This window comes from Mus caroli, unplaced genomic scaffold (genome assembly GCF_978045245.1).
Source record: "Mus caroli unplaced genomic scaffold, Mus_caroli_1 scaffold_16, whole genome shotgun sequence".
Classification (NCBI taxonomy): Eukaryota; Metazoa; Chordata; class Mammalia; order Rodentia; family Muridae; genus Mus; species Mus caroli.
The window spans coordinates 85,750,991-85,770,644 of NW_028227271.1; the positions used below are offsets into that span (position 1 = coordinate 85,750,991).

General features: G+C 37.4%; 1 pseudogene; it reads right to left on the minus strand.

The window, feature by feature from the left end:
- LOC110310755 (large ribosomal subunit protein eL6-like) overlaps window positions 1-18,941 on the minus strand; it is a 35,383-nt pseudogene extending 16,442 nt beyond the window's left edge.
- Window positions 18,942-19,654: the final 713 nt, after the last annotated feature.

Here is a 19,654-nt window from a genome sequence, read left to right on the forward strand (position 1 = left end):
TTGCTTTTTGGCATGATAGCCACTTTTACAATGTTGATCCTGCCAATCCATGAGCATGGGAGATCTTTCCATCTTCTAAGATCCTCTTTAATTTCTTTCTTCAGAGACTTGAAGTTCTTATCATACAGATCTTTCACTTCCATAGTTAGAGTCACGCCAAGGTATTTTATATTATTTGTGACTATTGAGAAGGGTGATTCCCTAATTTCCTTCTCAGCCTGTTTATTCTTGGTGTAGAGAAAGGCGATTTACTTGTTTGAGTTAATTTTATATATAGCTACTTCACCAAAGCAGTTTCTCAGGTTTAGGAGTTCTCTGGTGGAATTTTTAGGGTCACTTATATATACTATCATATCATCTGCAAAAAGTGATATTTTGACTTCTTCTTTTCCAATTTGTATCCCCTTGATCTCCTTTTGTTGTCGAAATTCTCTGGCTAGAACTTCAAGTACACTGTTGAATAGGTATGGAGAAAGTGGGCAGCCTTGTCTAGTCCTTGATTTTAGTGGGGTTGCTTCCAGCTTCTCACCATTTACTTTGATGTTGGCTACTGGTTTGCTGTAGACTTCTTTTATCAAGTTTAGGTATGGGCCTTGAATTCCTGATCTTTCCAAGACTTTTATCATGAATGGGTTTGGATTTGTCAAATGCTTTCTCAGCATCTAACAAGATGATCATGTGGATTTTGTCTTTGAATTTGTTTATATAGTGGATTATGTTGATGGATTTCTCTATATTAAACCATCCCTGTGCCCTGGGAATGCAACCTACTTGGTCAGGATGGATGGTTGTTTTGATGTGTTCTTGGATTCGGTTAGTGAGAATTTTATTGGGTATTTTTGCATCAATATTCATAAGGGTTGGTCTGAAATTCTCTGTCTTTGTTGGGTCTTTCTCTGGTTTAGATATAAAGTCATTATGGCTTCATAGAATGAATTGGGTAGAGTACCTTCTGCTTCTATTTTTTGGAATAGTTTGTGAAGAACTGGAATTAGATCTTCTTTGAATGTCTAATAGAACTCTGCACTAAATCCATCTAGTACTGGGCTTTTTTTGGTTGGGAGACTATAAATGACTGCTTCTATTTCTGTATGGACTACAGGACTGTTTATGTCATTAATCTGATGCTGATTTAACTTTGGTACCTGGTATCTGTCTAGAAATTTGTCCAGTTCATCCAGGTCTTCCAGTTTTCTTGGGTATAGCCTTTTGTAGAAGGATCTGATGGTGTTTTGGATTTCTCCAGGATCTGTTTTTATGACAACCTTTCATTTCTGATTTTGTTAATTAGGATGCTGTCCCTGTGCACATTAGTGAGTCTGGATAAGGGTTTATCTATCTGGTTGATTTTCTCAAAGAACCAGCCCCTTGTTTGGTTGATTCTTTGAATAGTTCTTCTTGTTTCCACTTGGTTGATTTCACCCCTGAGATTGATTATTTCCTAGAGTCTACTCCTCTTGGGAGAATTTGCTTCCTTTTTTTCTAGAGCTTTTAGGTGTGTTGTCAAACTGCTAGTGTGTGTTCTCTCTAGTTTCTTTTTGGAGGCACTCAGAGCTATGAGTTTTCCTCTTAGAAATGCTTTCAGTCTTTTTAAGAGCTGAGTAGTACTCCATTGTGTAAATGTACTACATTTTCTGTATCCATTCCTCTGTTGAGGGGCATCTGGGTTCTTTCCAGCTTCTGGCTATTATAAATAAGGCTGCTATGAACATAGTGGAGAATGTGTCCTTCTTACCGGTTGGGACATCTTCTGGATATATGCCCAGGAGAGGTATTGCTGGATCCTCCTGTAGTACTATGTCCAATTTTCTGAGGAACCACCAAACTGATTTCCAGAGTGGTTGTACAAGCTGGCAATCTCACCAACAATGGAGGAGTGTTACTCTTTATCCACATCCTCACCAGCATCTGCTGTCACCTGAATTTTTGATCTTAGCCATTCTGACTGGAGTGAGGTGGAATCTCAGGGTTGTTTTGATTTGCATTTCCCTGATGATTAAGGATGTTGAACATTTTTTCAGGTGGTTTTCTGCCATGAGGTATTCCTCCGGTGAGAATTCTTTGTTCAGTTCTGAGCCCCATTTTTAATGGGGTATTACTCAGCTATTAAAAAGAATGAATTTATGAAATTCCTAGGCAAATGGATGGACCTGGAGGGCATCATCCTGAGTGAGGTAACCCAATCACAAAGGAACTCTCACAATATGTACTCACTGATAAGTGGATATTAGCCCAGAAACTTTGGATACTCAAGATATAAGATACAATTTGCTAAATGCATTAAACTCAAGAGAATGAAGACCAAAGTGTGGACACTTTGCCCCTTCTTAGAATAGGGAACAAAACACCCATGGAAGAAGTTACAGAGACAAAATTTGGAAGTGTGGTGAAAGGGTGGACCATCTAGTGATTGCCATATCCAGAGATCCATCCCATGATCAGCTTCCAAATGCTGGCACCATTGCATACAGTAGCAAGATTTTGCTGAAAGGACCCAGATATAGCTGTCTCTTTTGAGACTATGCTGGGGCCTAGCAAACACAGAAGTGGATGCTCACAGTCAGCTATTGAATGGATCACAGGGCCCCCAATGGAGGAGCTAGAGAAAGCACCCAAGGAACTAAAGGGAACTGCAACCCTATAGGTGGAACAACAATATGAACTAACCAGTACCCCGGAGCTCTTGTCTCTAGCTGCATATGTATCAAAAGATGGCCTAATAGGCCATCACTTGAAAGAGAGGCCCATTGGACTTGCAAACTTTATATGCCCCAGTACAGTGGAACGCCAGGGCCAAAAAAGGGGAGTGGGTGGGTAGGGGAGTGGGGGGTGAGTATGTGGGACTTTTGGTATAGCATTGGAAATGTAAATGAGCTAAATACCTAATAAAAAAATGGAAAAAAAAAAGAAATGCTTTCAGTGTTTCCCATAAGTTTCGGTATGTTGTGACTTCATTTTCATTAAACTCTAAAAAGTCTTTAATTTCTTTCTTTATTCCTTCCTTGGCCAAGGTATCATTGAAAAGAGTGTTGTTCAGTTTCCATGTGGATGTTGGTTTCTATTGTTTATGTTTTATTGAAGATCAGCTTTAATCCATGGTGATCTGATAGGATGCTTGGGACAATTTCAATATTTTTGTATCTGTTGAGACCTGTTTTGTGACCTATTATTAGTCAGTTTTGGAGAAGGTATCATGAGGTGCTGAGAAGAAGGTATATCATTTTGTTTTAGGATAAAATGTTCTGTAGATATCTTTTAAATTCATTTGTTTCATAACTTCTGTCAGTTTCACTGTGTCCCTGTTTAGTTTCTATTTCCATGATCCTTCAATTGATGAAAGTGTGGTGTTGAAGTCTCCCACTATTATTGTGTGAGGTGCAATGTGTTCCTTGAGCTTTAGTAAAGTTTCTTTAATGAATGTGGCTGCCCTTGCATTTGGAGCATAGATATTCAGAATTGAGAGTTCCTCTTGGAACATTTTACCTTTGATGAGTATGAAGTGCCTCTCCTTGTCTTTTTTGATAACTTTGGCTTGGAAGTCAATTTTATTAGTTATTAGAATGGATACTCCAGCTTGTTTCTTAAGACCATTTCCTTGGAAAATTATCTTCCAGCCTTTCATTCTGAGGTAGTGTCTGTCTTTTCCCCTGAGATAGTTTTCCTGTAAGCTACAAAATGTTCCATCCTGTTTATGTAGCCAGTCTGCTTGTCTATGTCTTTTTATTGGGGAATTGAGTCCATTGATATTAAGAGATATTATGGAAAAGTAATTGTTGCTTCCTATTATTTTTGTTGTTAGAGTTGGCATTCTGTTATTGTGGCTGTCTTCTTTTAGGTTTGTTGAAAGATTACTTTCTTGCTTTGAAGGGCTGGATTCGTGGAATGATAATGTGTGAATTTGTTTTTGTCATGGAATACTTTGGTTTCTCCATCTATGGTAATTGAAAGTTTGGCTGGGTATAGTAGCCTGGGCTGGCATTTCTGTTCTCTTACTGTCTGTATAACATCTGTCCAGGATCTTCTGGCTTTCATAGTGTCTGGTGAAAAAATCTGGTGTAATTCTCATAGGCCTGCCTTTATATGTTACTTGACCTTTTTCCCTTACTGCTTTTAATATTCTATCTTCATTTAGTTCATTTGTTGTTCTGATTATTATGTGTCGGGAGGAATTTCTTTTCTGGTCCAGTCTATTTGGAGCTCTGTAGGCTTCTTGTATGTTCATGGTCATCTCTTTCTTTAGGTTTGGGAGGTTTCTTATATTTTTGGTTGTGAGCCTAGCCTTTAACGGCTGAGCCATCTCTCCAGCACGTTTGGGAGGTTTCTATCTATGATTTTGTTGAAGATGTTTGCTGGCCCTTTAAGTTGAAAATCTTCATTCTCATCTACTCCTATTATCCATATGTTTGGTCTTCTCATTGTGTCCAGGATTTCCTGGATGTTTTAACTTAGGATCTTTTTTGAATTTTGCATATTCTTTGATTGTTGTGCTCATGTTCTCTATGGAATCTTCTGCACCCGAGATTCTCTCTTCTATTTCTTGTATTCTGTTGCTGAATATCACATCTATGGTTCCAGATTTCTTTCCTATGGTTTCTATCTCCAGTGTTGCCTCACTTTGGGTTTTGTTTATTGTGTTTTCTTCCCTTTTTAGGTCTTGTATGATTTTGTTCAATTCCATCACGTGTTTGATTGTGTTTTCCTGTTTTTCTTTAAGGACTTCTACCTGTTTAGTTGTCTTTTCCTGTTTTTCTTTAAGGACTTGTAACTCTTTAGCAGTATTCTCTTGTATTTCTTTGTGCTATTAAAGTCCTTCTTGATGTCCTCTACCATCATCATGAGATATGCTTTTAAATTCAGGTCTAGCTTTTCAGGTTTGTTGGGGTATCCAGGACTGGCTGAGGTTGGAGTGCTGGGTTCTGATGATGTTGAGTAGTGTTGGTTTCTGTTAGTAACATTCTTATGTTTGCCTTTAGCCATCTGGTAATCTCTGCAGTTAGTTTTTATAGTTGTCTGTGGTTAGAGCTTGTTCCTCAGCTGATTATGTTAGCTTCTATCAGCAGACCTGGGCAACTAGCTCTTTCCTGAGTTTCAGTGGTCCGAGCTCTCTCTGCAGGCATGCTCCCCTCTTGCAGGTAATGTGCGCAGATATCTGGTGTTAGGACTTGCCTCCTGGCAGAAGATGAAGGCCTGAAACAGGGCCTGTCCCAGAAGCTGTTTAGCTTCTTTTGTCTGAACTCTCACCTACACAGACTAGTCTCTGAAAGATCCAAGACCAGAGATGGCTCCCTCAGGCGCTCTGGCAAAGCTCTCTCAGACAGGGTGGACACCTCTCCTCTGGCAGGGAAGGTGCCCCGATGTCTGGAGCCTGAAATGGCATCTGCCCCAGAATTTATGTAGCTTCCACCTATCCAAGAAGCTGTTAGCTTCTGTAGTCCACACTCTCACCTTTTCAGAAGAGTCTCTGAGGGGTCCAAGAACCAAGAAGGCTCCCCCAGGTGCTCTGGCAAAGCCCTCTGAGCGGGTTGGACACCTCTCCTCTGGCAGGGAAGTGCCCGGATGTCTGGAGCCTCTAAGGGGTCTGCCCCAGAAGATGTTAGCTTCTGTAGTCCACACTCTCACCTGCACAGACTAGTCTTGGAGGGATCCAGGAACCAAGATGGCTCCCCCAAGTCCTAGGCATTTTTTGAAGCTTCAACATATGTGTACCACTGTTCTTGTCACAACCTTTTCTTTGACAGTAGCAAGGACCTTCTCCTTTTTCTTCTTTCAACCTTTGTCTTGGCAGCTGAGTATTTCCTTTTGTACAAGGCCTTTCTGGAATGTATTCTATGTGTAGCAGGTCAGGAGTACCAGCCAATTCCTCTAACCAGGACAGGGTTTTAACTGGAATGGGGCTTCCCCTTCCTGGACTTTCTAACCTTAGGGTGACCCCTTTTGGCTGCACCAGCAGTCCGGGCACCAGAGGAGGCAGCAGCAGCAGCAGCAGCAGCAACAGCAGCAGCAGCAGCAGCAGCAGCAACAGCAGCAGCAGCAGCAGCAACAGCAGCAGCAGCAGCTGCTGCCTTCTTGGCCTCAGGTTTCATCTCCTTTGCATCAGGCTTCTCTGCTTCTTCTCCTTCATCTTATAAGATGGAAAAGAGCTTAATCTGCGATTTTTAAAATATCTCTGTCAGTTTTAATCTGAGTGATTTGTTTTAAATTTCATTCTTTCATTTTTTTAAGCAAAACTACTTTGTTATCTTATTTGCCTCAGATCCTTATGTATATTTAATATCCAAATAACTGATTCGGGAACATTTTTCTTCAAATATTTAATTGAAATAAAAATATTTGTTATTCTAAATATTTTATTTGTTTATTGTATTACACAAAATAAATTGTTCTTACTTGCATTGATGAAATAGGAGCAATCTTTTCAAAGTGATGTTTTAAAAGGAATGCTAAAATTATAAAACTTCATTATCAAAGATTGGGTGCTTTTTCCTGCAATCATACTGCTACTGATTAACCAAAAGTTTTGTAGGAAATTTTGGTCTATAGTAAAGAATATACTCATAACAATATAATTATATGTTAGCAAAAATAGAAGCTTTATATAAACATTCAGTTAAACCATTAATAATACTCAATTTTTGTCTGAAATTATTTATTTTAAGGCTTTGGGCCTAAATGAAATAAAATGTACTTCACATATTTTCTCATTTAAATAACTAAAATTAACTCAGGTTTCCCTATGTTGAACGCATTTGAGTGAACAAAATATTCAAGTGAAAAAAAGTTTGTCTTTCAGTATAACAGGAAAAGAAGATGCTCAACATGGAATTTCACATGTAAAAACTGCCAATACGATTATTGACAAGAAGAGAGTATCACTGGCATAGTGATATAGTGTGTTCTGGATAAAAATTATACATATGCTCTCCAGATGTGTCTTTCCTGGACATATACTCAACCTTATATCTTGAAGAATGATTTGTCTCACTGAGAATTGTGAATGGTGAATGAGCAAAGAAACTTCTTTTTAAAATTTCGCAAGAAGATATTTAGCCTGAAGCATTCATGTTGGACTGAAAGTCAAAAAAAGACTTGGGCAAAATGCAGTGCCTTATACATCAGCAACACAAAAGGAAATCTAAACACTTCACTATTCTTTTGTTCTTATAACAGTAGACATCCACTTAATCTCTGTTATCTGGTCTCAGAATTGGCTCATATGTTGATATTTATTATGAGTTCCCTATATCTTTAGATAAACACAAAGAAGAGAACAACCACAAGATAAATATCCAAACCATAACATCAACAAAAGCATATCTGCCATCTCTGCTAAAGGAATTTAATATAATGAAAAATAAAAGAGAAAACATGAGTGCATAAGACTCTATGTATAAAATATCTACAATGAAAATTAATTATGTTTGTTTATATTTTATAAACTATATCCATAATGTTAACAGATTGGTGCCTACTGGGTATACGGTTAATAATTTACATATAAAATTTTGTTTATTTTAGATAATACTTAAACCTCATTTGTTAAGTTTATACATGAGCACAATATGACATGTGTATAAGTTTTAAGTGGTTACAATATTTTCCTATGTCATGCTTTATTAAGCCGCTGAAGCATAATCACATCTTTGTGCCATAAGAAACATGAATTATGTATGCCCTTTTGATGGAATCTGACAGAAGCCATGATAACAAAATTATACATTGGCATAGTAGAACCCATCAGCAAAAAGAATTCAGTAATATTTGTCATTTAGGAAATGTCAGGATAGATATATGAATATTAGCATTGTCTATATTAGCTATATATCACCTATTGTCTATGGGCAAAAAAGTAACCTAATATGTTAAACATATTCAGTTCTTTAAATCTCAGGAAAATGTATAATGTTGAGAAATTTTAAAGAAAATCCAGCTGTATACTGATCTCACTTTAATCTATCATAAAAGAAAATATTGACGATTTTTTCTTGGATATGCAGCTGTCAGCACTCTAGCTACAGATATAGATTGACTTTATTTTTTTTATTACCTATTCATTTCCACAGCACTTGTTTCAAGAATAGCTTTTGCTCTGTAAAAGGGGCTCAGAGTGTGCTGTTTCCTCCAGTTGGTCAATAGATGTGTTTGGTACATATAGTATAAGAACAATACAGTACATATTGTATAAGATCAATACAGTACATATTGTATAAGGTCAACACAGTACATATTGTATAAGGTCAATACAGTACATATTGTATAAGATCAATACAGTACATATTGTATAAGGTCAAGAGAATGTATGTCTAATTTTATAAAATAGAAGTACTTCTATATTAACATTTATTTTTGAGGTCATATGTCTATAGCTCTAAGTATTCAGCTTTTCATGTATTTTCAGTTTTGTTAAGTATTTAATACTTCCAGTTTTATGCACTTTTATAGGAAAGGAATCAACCCTCTGTATGGTGACACAAGATACTAGAGAATTTTCAAAGGGTTTCTATGTTATGATTTTCTTCCCACCACATAGATGATAGTGGAATAATGTTTTAACAAATTAATATATTTTTCAGGAAATAATATTTAGATTACTGGCAGAACTTTCTTCTGTAGTTTTCAAGAATCTGATTACCCTCAATTTCACTGTTCAACTATTAGTATATGTTTAAAGGATGAGAGTATGTGTTATCAATAGAGTGCTTGCTTAGCATGTAGATGGCTGAGAAACTAGGTTCAATACCTAAGGCACACTAAACCTAATTTTCAATTGGATACTGGGGGAAAAATTTTATCAGATAGTCAATGAGTCTTCTGAATATGTTTATGACCATAGGCAAAATGCTACTTTAGCATAAATCAAAGAATGTTTATCTTATAACGAATGATAGTGAATGCAAAGGCCTTCAAGACATCAAGAATGATGGAAGAACTCATGAAATATTACCTTGAGAATATGACATAGTCATTGCAATCATGGTGTCAAAGCAGCTGATGTTACTGAACTGGCTGGGTCTGAAAAAGACCCATCCATAAATGGAAAAGGAGCTCACAGGTCTCTGCTATTCCACTGAGAATATTTGGTTACTAGTGGATTCTAGGAGAGGGGATAATTATCTTCAGATGTCTACACACTAGTTAGAGCACCAGGTTTCTCAGAATAGTTCCATATTTGTGGTTACATGGATGGTTAAATTAAGTGGGATACAAAACAATGCCAAAAGACATGTCAGCTATATATGGTAAAAGACCTGTGGGAAGGAATTGAGCTTGACAGGAGAGGAGGGAAATCTTGGGTGTGGATGAGGATGATCAGAGTTTATTAATTGCATGTATAAAATTGTCTATAATTAAAATTAATTAACATTTAAAAATAATTTGACAAGAATTACTATGACCCTACCATTTACCTTTACTGAAAACACACACATGTAAGGACAATGGTGGGTCATAAAGGCACGAAGATATAAATTGGAAAATTCAGAAAGAAGAAGGGAACAGACTGAAAGACCATGTAAATTAAAACTCTTATCTATGCTTGCTTGAGAAGAAGGATAAAAATAAAGACATTTTGTACTCTACAAAAGACTAAGTATGGGTTGGAAAAGCCATTAGGCAATGAAAGAAAAAATCCAGGTAAGAATAGTAGTATATATTTTGTAAGAATTTTATTTTTAAAATGAGAGGAAAAGTTAGTAATTAAAAATATATTCCCACAATTGAATAAAAAGAAATTTTAAATGTATGCATTATTAAAAATAATGAAAGAAAAAATTTCTCTAATATGTAATAAAATATGCATAGTTTGTGGGACTATACAAATGTTTACATAAATATATGCCAATAAATACTGGAAATATATATATAAATGAGTATGTGTGTATGTCTATACACATTAGGAACTTAGAACTATAAATTTTAATAGTGAGAGAAAAAGAAAACTAGGAAGGAAGATGATTATGTAATTATTACTTTTTTGCAAGTAAAAATCCTGAAAGTAACTTTAGGAGCTATAAAAATCCTTTAAATGCCCTAAATTCTTATGAAACAAATTTATTTGTTTGTTTGTTTAATGTATTCATGTACTTGTTTATTTATGTTGGTTTTTCAAGACCAGGCTGGCCTCGAACTCAGAAATCTGCCTGCATTTGGTAAAGAAAAATGATAAAAAAAAAAATATCTGTGAAGTCACAAGGAAGAATGTAACAGCACTTCAGATGTGTAGGTGGATGTTAATCAGAATAGAAAAGGCCAGTATGCTAGATAATTGTACATATTTTTGAAGAAATCTCAACAAAGAAGAATCCATTACTGGGTTTGCTTGTAGGCAAGGCTTTGGCATTTTCTTGATAGACAGGTGATACAGGAGGAGCCAGTCCACTATGTACAGCATCACCACGGGGCAGATAGTTCTATGTTGTTGAAAAAAGTAAGCTGAGATAGTTATGATGAGGAAGCTATTCACATATATATATATATATATATATATATACACATATACATATGTATATGTATATACATATGTATAGCAACAAGCAAACCCAGTAATGGATTCTTCTTTGTTGAGATTTCTTCAAAAATATGTACAATTATCTAGCATACTGGCCTTTTCTATTCTGATTAACATCCACCTACACATCTGAAGTGCTGTTACATTCTTCCTTGTGACTTCACAGATTTTTTTTATCATTTTTTATACATATATATATATATCATTTTTTATACATATATATCCCATATACCCTCTGCTTCAACTCTTTTCTCAGTCCCAGACATAGCTCCTGCCCTCACCTCTTAAAATGATGGATTAGGAAGTCGAAGTGAAATACACCACTTTTTCTCTTCATTGCATTTGTTCATAGTTTTAATAAGTGACAGACACTTTAAGACACCAAGGGAAAAACAAAGCTTAAGGACTAGTCTCTTCTAGTTTCAAACACATCAGTTAGTGGATATTTGAAGCTGATGGATACTGTTAAAAATTAACAATGTTTATAGAAAACAAAACATGTATGACTGAATGCTCCAAAGTGTGATGTCTTCATCAAACCCTTCTTCTCAAGGTCCAGAGATCTATGCAGAAGAGGTAGAACTGTTGTAAGAGTCAAAGGTTCTAGATGATGTCTTGCATACACAAAAGTACTGATACACATATAAACTCACACAAACTGTGACGTAATGTCCTAGTCCTGTACAGGTTCAAACCAAAGAAAAATTTAGTGTCACCCGCTCTGGTCGAGTCAGCTTCACAAGCCGAGAGACTTAAAAGTCACTCATGAGGCAAAGAGTTTCAAGGAAGCTCTCCTCTTGGAGTCTGGCGTTCTCTCTAACCCATACATTAATTTTCCATTTCCGCGTTAGTCTAGTGTATGGATCCACGTGCTTTCTTCCAGTATTATCCTATTATAAGTGCCTTTTAAGATTGAATTCTGACATAGCTAAAGCCTTCCACCAGTGTTCCAACAGTCCTAGAACGTCTTTGAGCAAGACCATGGGCTTGATATTTAGTAAGAATGTTGCTAATCAGAATAGCCTCTGGTATTACACTATCACTTAGAATAAAAGCCAAGTCACTCCCTTACACAGGAATTTACTATCACTGCGGAAGAAGAAAGTTTTAGACCAAAGGAGAAACCAGGATAGATACTTAGAACTATAGCGAAGTTACACCCCTACACACGTATTTACAATGGCCTAAGGGGAAGGTGGACTATACAATAGACTAAAATAGGAACTATGGCAAGGGTGCGAAGCCCTTGACCCTGGCTTCTAAGATTAGTGAATCTTAGGTGGAGCCCTTGTTGATCCCAGTTGTTGTCAATGAATTTTATCCCAGGTGCTTCCCGTTAGACCTTTTGTGTTTGTATTCCTGTTTTATGTAAGATTCTGGTTACCTCATTTGTACCTACCTTGCCAATATGTCACCCAACTTCCTTATTGTCTTCTGCATAAAAAGTCTGATGCTCAATTTAAAAAATATATTCATATCCAACACAACCTCTCCTGTGTGCATCTGTCTGTCAAATTCATTTGACGCTATGCCCACCCGCGACTAGAGACCCATTCCACGCAGACAAAGGGGCCCAGAGGGTCTGAGGCAATTTAGTACAGAAGAACAGAAATGGATGCAAAGTCCCACTGCTAACCAAGAAGCTACTTGCAATTGACACCTGCTGGCAAAGGGAATATCACTTTTATCTGATGATGTTTTACTAAGTATATGAACCACATTTAAAGGAAGAACTATACCTAGTAGTAGTTAGCCAAGAGAAAAACAAGCAAACACAAAGCAGGTGTTTCATATAGTTTTATTTTTTCTCATTAGATTTTTGTTTGTGCTTATTTTCATTTGTTTAGAGAGAGAAAGGAAGAACCAGTGAGTTATAGATAGAAATATAGACAGATAGATGATAGATTAGATATGGATAGATGAGAGTGAGAAAGAGAAGAGGGAACATAAATATGGGTAGGCAGGGAAGTAGTAAGGATGTATGAATAGTTGTGGGAGGAGAAATATGATAAAAATATATTGCATAAAATTATTTTAAATAAAAGGAAAAAAACTAAGCATATTTTTTCCTTTATGAACAACTAATGAAAGTATATCATTGTTGCTCAGTGGTTCCAAGCTAGATATTGTCAAACTTAATTTAGATTCTTTTATCAGTTAGATACCCCTCTACTGGATATGCAATAGAAGAGCTCTAACAAAGTACTGCATCTGGCAAAGTCATCCTGCATACAGACACTTCTTGACAGTAGGAATACAGAATGAAAGCAAATCACTACTGAAGTCTCTGTGACCCAAATTATTATGAGAGTAGATTATAAAAATATGAGACAGTTCTCTCTCATCTTTTCCTTATCCTCCACATCTTCATATACAATATGCAGTAACTTCAGAAACAAGGAAAGCACAAAGGAATCAAAGGCAGTGGTCCGGAGCTGAGCATGAGAGAGGACTTAACAGATAAGGAGATAAGAAGCGGAGGAAAAATCAGGACATCCAAACCGGGGAGGTGAAATGATCAATTCAGAGGGGAAAGAAGGAGGAAGAACAAATAACAATAACTTAATAAAGCTTCAAAGAATATTATTTTATCTTTACATAAAATTATTCAAAAGGCATGTGTGTGTGTGTGTGTGTCTATACGTGTACACTTATGCACAAGTGCAAACTTTAAAGAAAGCTATTCCACCTGGACTGACAATGTTTCTACAAGAACTAATAACATTGAAAAACCCCAGTGCTAGCCAAGAGAAGCCTCCTTCGGAATGATTAGTCAAAGTATTCCAAGTGACTTCCAATATAAACTATTGCACTATTTGGTTGTTTCTCAGAGGTTGAAGTTAGCAACTATTTCTGAAGATGCTGCAAACATATGATATAAACTCAGGTCGTTCAAGCTGGATCTGATTGGAGACTTTCTTTTCTATGATCTAGCTTCCGTGATAAAAGAAAATACTATCCAGCTGCCACTGGTAGGACACATTGGTTAGTCCTGTGTAACTTTGAAATCTGTGAATTGCAACAATGGTGAACAGGAAGGAAATCTATGTAGGTGCAATAGTGGAACTCAAATATTAGTGGTATCCCACAGCTGTGGAATTGGATCTAGCTCCCCTTCTATAGAAGAAAAATATGCCTGGTTCAAGAAACCTACCCAACTACACTGGGACTAGTGAAGTCAGGTAGTTTAGAAGAGAATCAACTTTTGCTGTTTTGCTAAAGCATAAAAATCTTAACTATGTCCCAAATCTTATTATTATATCTGTAGGTAAATTTGGCTCCCACCCTCTACAAAGACTCTCCTAACAGTAATTGAGACTATCATAAGAAACCAACAACTGGAAATCAAGAAGTATTGGGAAACTGAGCCCCTCAAAATATATCTGTATCACAGCTTCTGTATCAGTGGTTCAGAGAACATCATGGAAGAGGGAATAAAAGATTGTAAATGGCAGAACTCTAGGAGGTTAATGTGAAGTAGAAATTCTTACAAATGGCTGCCCAAATAAGACCAAATTAATGGCAATATCATAGATAGTTTAATATGGAAAAGGAAACATGTCATTGTGATTAAACCCTAGAAAAACAACTACTTGTAGGCAGATAATGACTGGCAGAGCGACTAAAAATGCCTTTCCCAGGGATGGGCCCCTTACAGTTATTTGTACAAAGTGGACAGACCTGAAACCATAAACACAAAAACAACAAAAATGGATTCAACAGATTGTATTTATAAATTTGTGCTTACAAATATTAGTATGTACTAATAATATCAAAGAAAAGTAGATTTTTGGTTTGCATTTGGACAAGGAATGTATGAGACAGAGTGTAGCATGAGAAGGCAAAGGACTGACTCTAGGAACAGAAGAGGGAAAGTGATGTAATCTTATTTTAATTCAAATAAATCACAGTGGCCACTTCTCACTTTCTTCCACTAAAGGGTTTCCTTTTTTTTCTCCTGTTAATTTTAATACATATACATATGCAATATATATACACATATACATATATATACATATGTATATATATATGTATATGTATATGTGTATATATATGTGTCTTAGTTAGGGTTTTACTGCTGTGAACAGACACCATGACCAAGGCAAGTCTTATAAAAAACAACATTTAATTGGGGCTGGCTTACAGGTTCAGGGGTTCAGTCCATTATCATCAAGGTGGGAGCATGGCAGTATCCAGGCAGGCATGGCATAGCAGGAGCTGAGAGTTCTATGTCTTCATCCAAAGGCTGCTAGTGGAAGACTGACTTCCAGGCAACTAGGGTGAGGATCTTATACCCACACCCACAGTGACACACCCATTCCAAACAGGTCACACCTATTCCAACAAGGCCACACCTTCAGATGGTGCCACTCCCTGGTCCAAGGATATACAAACCATCACATTCCACTCCCTGGTCCCCATAGACTTGTTCAAAAACATGAGTCTATGGGGGCCACACTTAAACATAGCATAATGCAAAATGCATTTAGTCCAACTTTCAAAGTTTTCATAGTCTATAACAGTCACAACAATGTTAAAAGTCCAAAGTTCAAGGTCTCTTCTGAGATTCATCCAACTTAATTAACTGTAATCTCCAAAGCAAGGCAGGAAACCAGCTGGGCAAACTCCAAACTCTGCATCTCCATGGCTGATGTCAAAGCAGTCTTCAGAACTCCACTCCTTTTTCATCTTTGTTGACTGCAACAAACTGCTTCCTCCTGGGCTGGTTCCACTCCCTGTTAGCAGCTTTCCTCAGCATGTATCCCATGGCTCTGGCATCCTTAACATCTTTGAGTCTCCAAGGCAATTTCAATGTTACAGCTTCTTCTTTCAGTGTCTGGGATTCCACTTGATCTTTTGGACTCCTCCTAAGGACTGGCATCACTTCTCCATCTCTGTCCTCTGTAGCACTCTATGCTCAGGTTGATCCACTCCATTACGGCTGCTGTTCTTGGTGATCATCCCATGGTACAGACATCTCCAATACACTGGGGTGTTCCACTCCAACTAGGCTTCACCAATAGCCTCTCATAGGCTCTCTTCAGGGTGCCAAGCCTCAAATCCTTTGCATGACCCCTTCAGTCCTGGGCTATCAACTACAGCTGAGGCTTCACCTTCTCCAATGGTGTTCCTTGGCCTCTCACAGTGCTAAACCTCAGCTTCTCTCAATTATCCCTTCATTCCTTCACAAGCAGTATCACCTGAGTGACTCTTAAACATTACCAAGTCCATCCGCAGCATGAGGTGCAACCTTGGTTATCTCTGGAACACAGCTTCTTTGTGCTCCCAGAAAACAATTTCCAGAAGATTTCACCTCAGTGATGCTGGTCTCTTCTTAATCACTGCTAATTCCTTAGCTCCAGCTAACCAGCATCAATTTTCCCAGTAGTTCCTTCCATTCTTAACTCTAGAGCCAGAGGCAATTGGCTGAAGCTGCCGAGTTCTGCGGCTTACAGGAACTAGAACATGATACCCTTATACTATTACATTATCACTAGCTTTATGTTTTCTAAATCCTTCACTGCCTAAGCTTGGCTATCTTGGTTCTTGCTCTGTAGATTGACCTTGAATGTAGAGATCAGCATGCTTGTCTCATGGGATTAAAGGTGTGTACCACCATGCCTGGATCTAATTTAGCTGGGTAGGATCTTGCCCCAAGGTCCCACTCCCTTAATCTTTATCTCCTAGAACACAAGATTTTGCTCCATTTCACTTCCTGGTACTCCTTTAATACTCAAACCATATATTTTATATTTTTCCTTTCTAAGCTTGCTATGCTTGTTCAAACTTCTCTTCATGAGACTTAACCAGAGAACAAAGTCTCTGCTGGGCTTTTTTGAAACTTCTTTTGTCAATGCAAGTAATCCAAGTCTCTTCACCTTAGCCTCAGGCAAACCTTTCAGACAAGGGCAAAAAGTAGCCACATTATTTACCAAAATACCACAAAACCAGTCTTTATGCCACATTCTGAAATTCTTCTCCTTTGAAATCTCTTGGGCCAGGTCAACACAGTTCAAATTACTCCCAGCAACAAAGTCTTCCATATTCCTACTAGGATGACCCATTAAGCCCCATTTAAAGCATTCCACTGCTTTCCAAATCCAAAGTCCCAAAATCCACATTCTTTCAAATAAAAGCATGGTCAGGCCTATCACAGCAATACCCCACTCCCGGTACCAACTTCTGTCTTAGTTAGGGTTTTACTGCTGTGAACAGACACCATGACCAAGGCAAGTCTTATAAAAAACAACATTTAATTGGGGCTGGCTTACAGGTTCAGGGGTTCAGTCCATTATCATCAAGGTGGGAGCATGGCAGTATCCAGGCAGGCATGGCACAGCAGGAGCTGAGAGTTCTATGTCTTCATCCAAAGGCTGCTAGTGGAAGACTGACTTCCAGGCAACTAGGGTGAGGATCTTATACCCACACCCACAGTGACACACCCATTCCAAACAGGTCACACCTATTCCAACAAGGCCACACCTTCAGATGGTGCCACTCCCTGGTCCAAGGATATACAAACCATCACAATATGTATATATATGTATATGTATATGTATATATATATATATATATATATATATAGAGAGAGAGAGAGAGAGAGAGAATACAGGTATGTATTCCACAACATGTACACCCCATTGCTTCCACCAACAGGTGTTAGATGTTAGAGTTCTAATTTGGGTCATCAGGCTCTGTAAGCATCTTTACCCTCTGTGCTTTTTCACCTGCCTGAGCCAGATTATTTTGCTTTTAATTTGAGTACAGAAAAACAAATACATTCTTTTGATTCCACTTATATACATACTGTACACTCTTTGTATATGTAAATATATATATGTATACATATATACTTAAGATGCTTAGTATAATATTTTAAATAAATTGTGAAATTGTTACTACAATTAAGAAATAAACATAAGCATTTTATTCCTTATTGTTATTTACTTACAACTAATGCAATAGAAATCAGCACATAATATGTAGCCATTAATTGTATCTAGTTACTTATATTTCCATACTGTAAAAAGCTGGAAGAAGAGTACTTTATACAAGTTAACATGGGAATATAACTTCAGTGTCTCTAGATAAGGTTTTATTGGAACACAGCCACACATGGAAATTTACATATTGAGTTTTTGGCTAATGCATTGCTTAAACAGCACATGAACACTATAATATTTTTAAATGTCCACACTTATAGCAAATGCTACTTGGCCTTTACAGTTATATCTTTGATGATAGTTGCACTAACTCTTGTCTAACAATTCCATTGAGATATTTAAACTTTCTAATACTTCAAAACAAATTTCCAGAAAGGAATCCAGCCACAGTGACTGAACACAGCCAGTACCAAATTAGCTATGAAAATTAAATGCAGCAGGTCTTAAACTACCCTAATCACTTGAAAAGTTTAATTTACATTCAAAGACAAAGCTTACCCCCAAATTGACATCAAGTTTTGGAGATAATTAAAGCTTCATTCATTTGGGCAAATTCAGCTGACCAGCAACAGTGGTTGTTTACAAACTGGCAGAACTCCAGAGATCTTTTGGAGATAGAAAAGTTTTTAATGTTAGAGGAGGGTAACTTGAGAAACAAAGTTACAAACACACTCACTCCAGAGTGTGAATTTCTGTGGCAATTCCACATTCTGTATTGTAATGATGTCTTTCCAATTAGAAATTAGGGATGTAGGTGTGAAGGATCATGTGAAGCAATAAACAGTACATGGATTTCAGACACCTGAATCCTAAATGCTTTCTTTTCACTAGATACCCAAATCCAGTCCTTTCAAATCCTAGTAACTTTGAGTCACAATAGCTTTTCTTGAACAGTGACTCTCATTTTGAGTGCAGAAAATGGAGACTGTATTCAATAGCTTTCTAATGGTCCCTGAAAAAAAATCCCCTTTGATTACCATATCCATTGCATTAGACATCTTTGTAAAATTAGTTACTCTTAACTTCCAATTCTTCCTTTATGAGAAGAAATGTAGATGGTAACCTAACAGGGAATCTGAGTCCTGCTGAGACCAACTTCCAAATAAAGATAACAGAGGATAACCAATTAGTCGGCCTCTTCTGAGTATGGCTGTTTTATATTTCACAACTCAGTTGTCTTTCAATAAACCACAGGTCAAGCCTAGAAGAGGACATGCCATAGGGAGTAGTGACAACTATCATTGCTGTTGGAAGTACGGTACACAGAAATGAACTCTTTCCTAGCCAGAAAATTCAGTATGTTCATATCTGGAGATGATACCCTACAGAACAAGACTAGACAATGACACTGTGAAGACAGAAACCCATGTACACTTACACATTGACTTGATTCCACATTCATCAGAGTTTAAAGCACTGACTGCACTAGGGGTAGCATAATTGAAAAGTAAGACTGGGGAAAAACTCTGCCAATTAAGGTTGAAGTCTACCATTGTCCCAATTGCCTTCCGGGGCTATGCATGTAATGGGGTACTCTCTACAATAGCAAGGCTTCTCCTTCTCTAATATTGTCTAGGGAGTTCTAAGCCCCCACACATGACTCTACCTGAGGAATGTCACATAGCCTCCATTAGATTACAGGATCAATTTCTTCTGATTAAACCTGTTAAGCCATCATCTGAGATCCCTGTAATGTTTCTGCAGCCAAAGACATTTGCCCATCCTGGATGTTTCTATCCTTGTTCTCACAAAATTTTATATACCTTGATTTATCCTCTCTTGATCTGCCTCCTGCTACCAGGTCTCAGTGTAGTCATTTACCATAAGTACTTAGAAAGCTTCTGAATTCCCAGTTCTATGTCTCTGCTCCCACTGCCCTCGGGGTCCATATGACCAATGATCTATGAGAGTCAGGAAAGCCACAGATCAATTGAGACCAATGTGGGTCACAGGACAAGGTGGACATTTGTGGATACCCTTCAAACACTGGAGGGTAGCAGCATCTTGCCAGACCATCCCACTCTGAGGATAGATCTGTTATTTCCCTTTCTTTGATATGCTTAGTCTGTGCCTTTGTGAAGGACTGGAAACAGTTTGCATAATGACTGCCACTTCTTGGTCAGGGCTACTCCCAAATACTAGCTGAAGATTCCCCCTACCCTCTTTCCAGACCTTGATAGCCCAATTGATTATAGGCTATGACCTT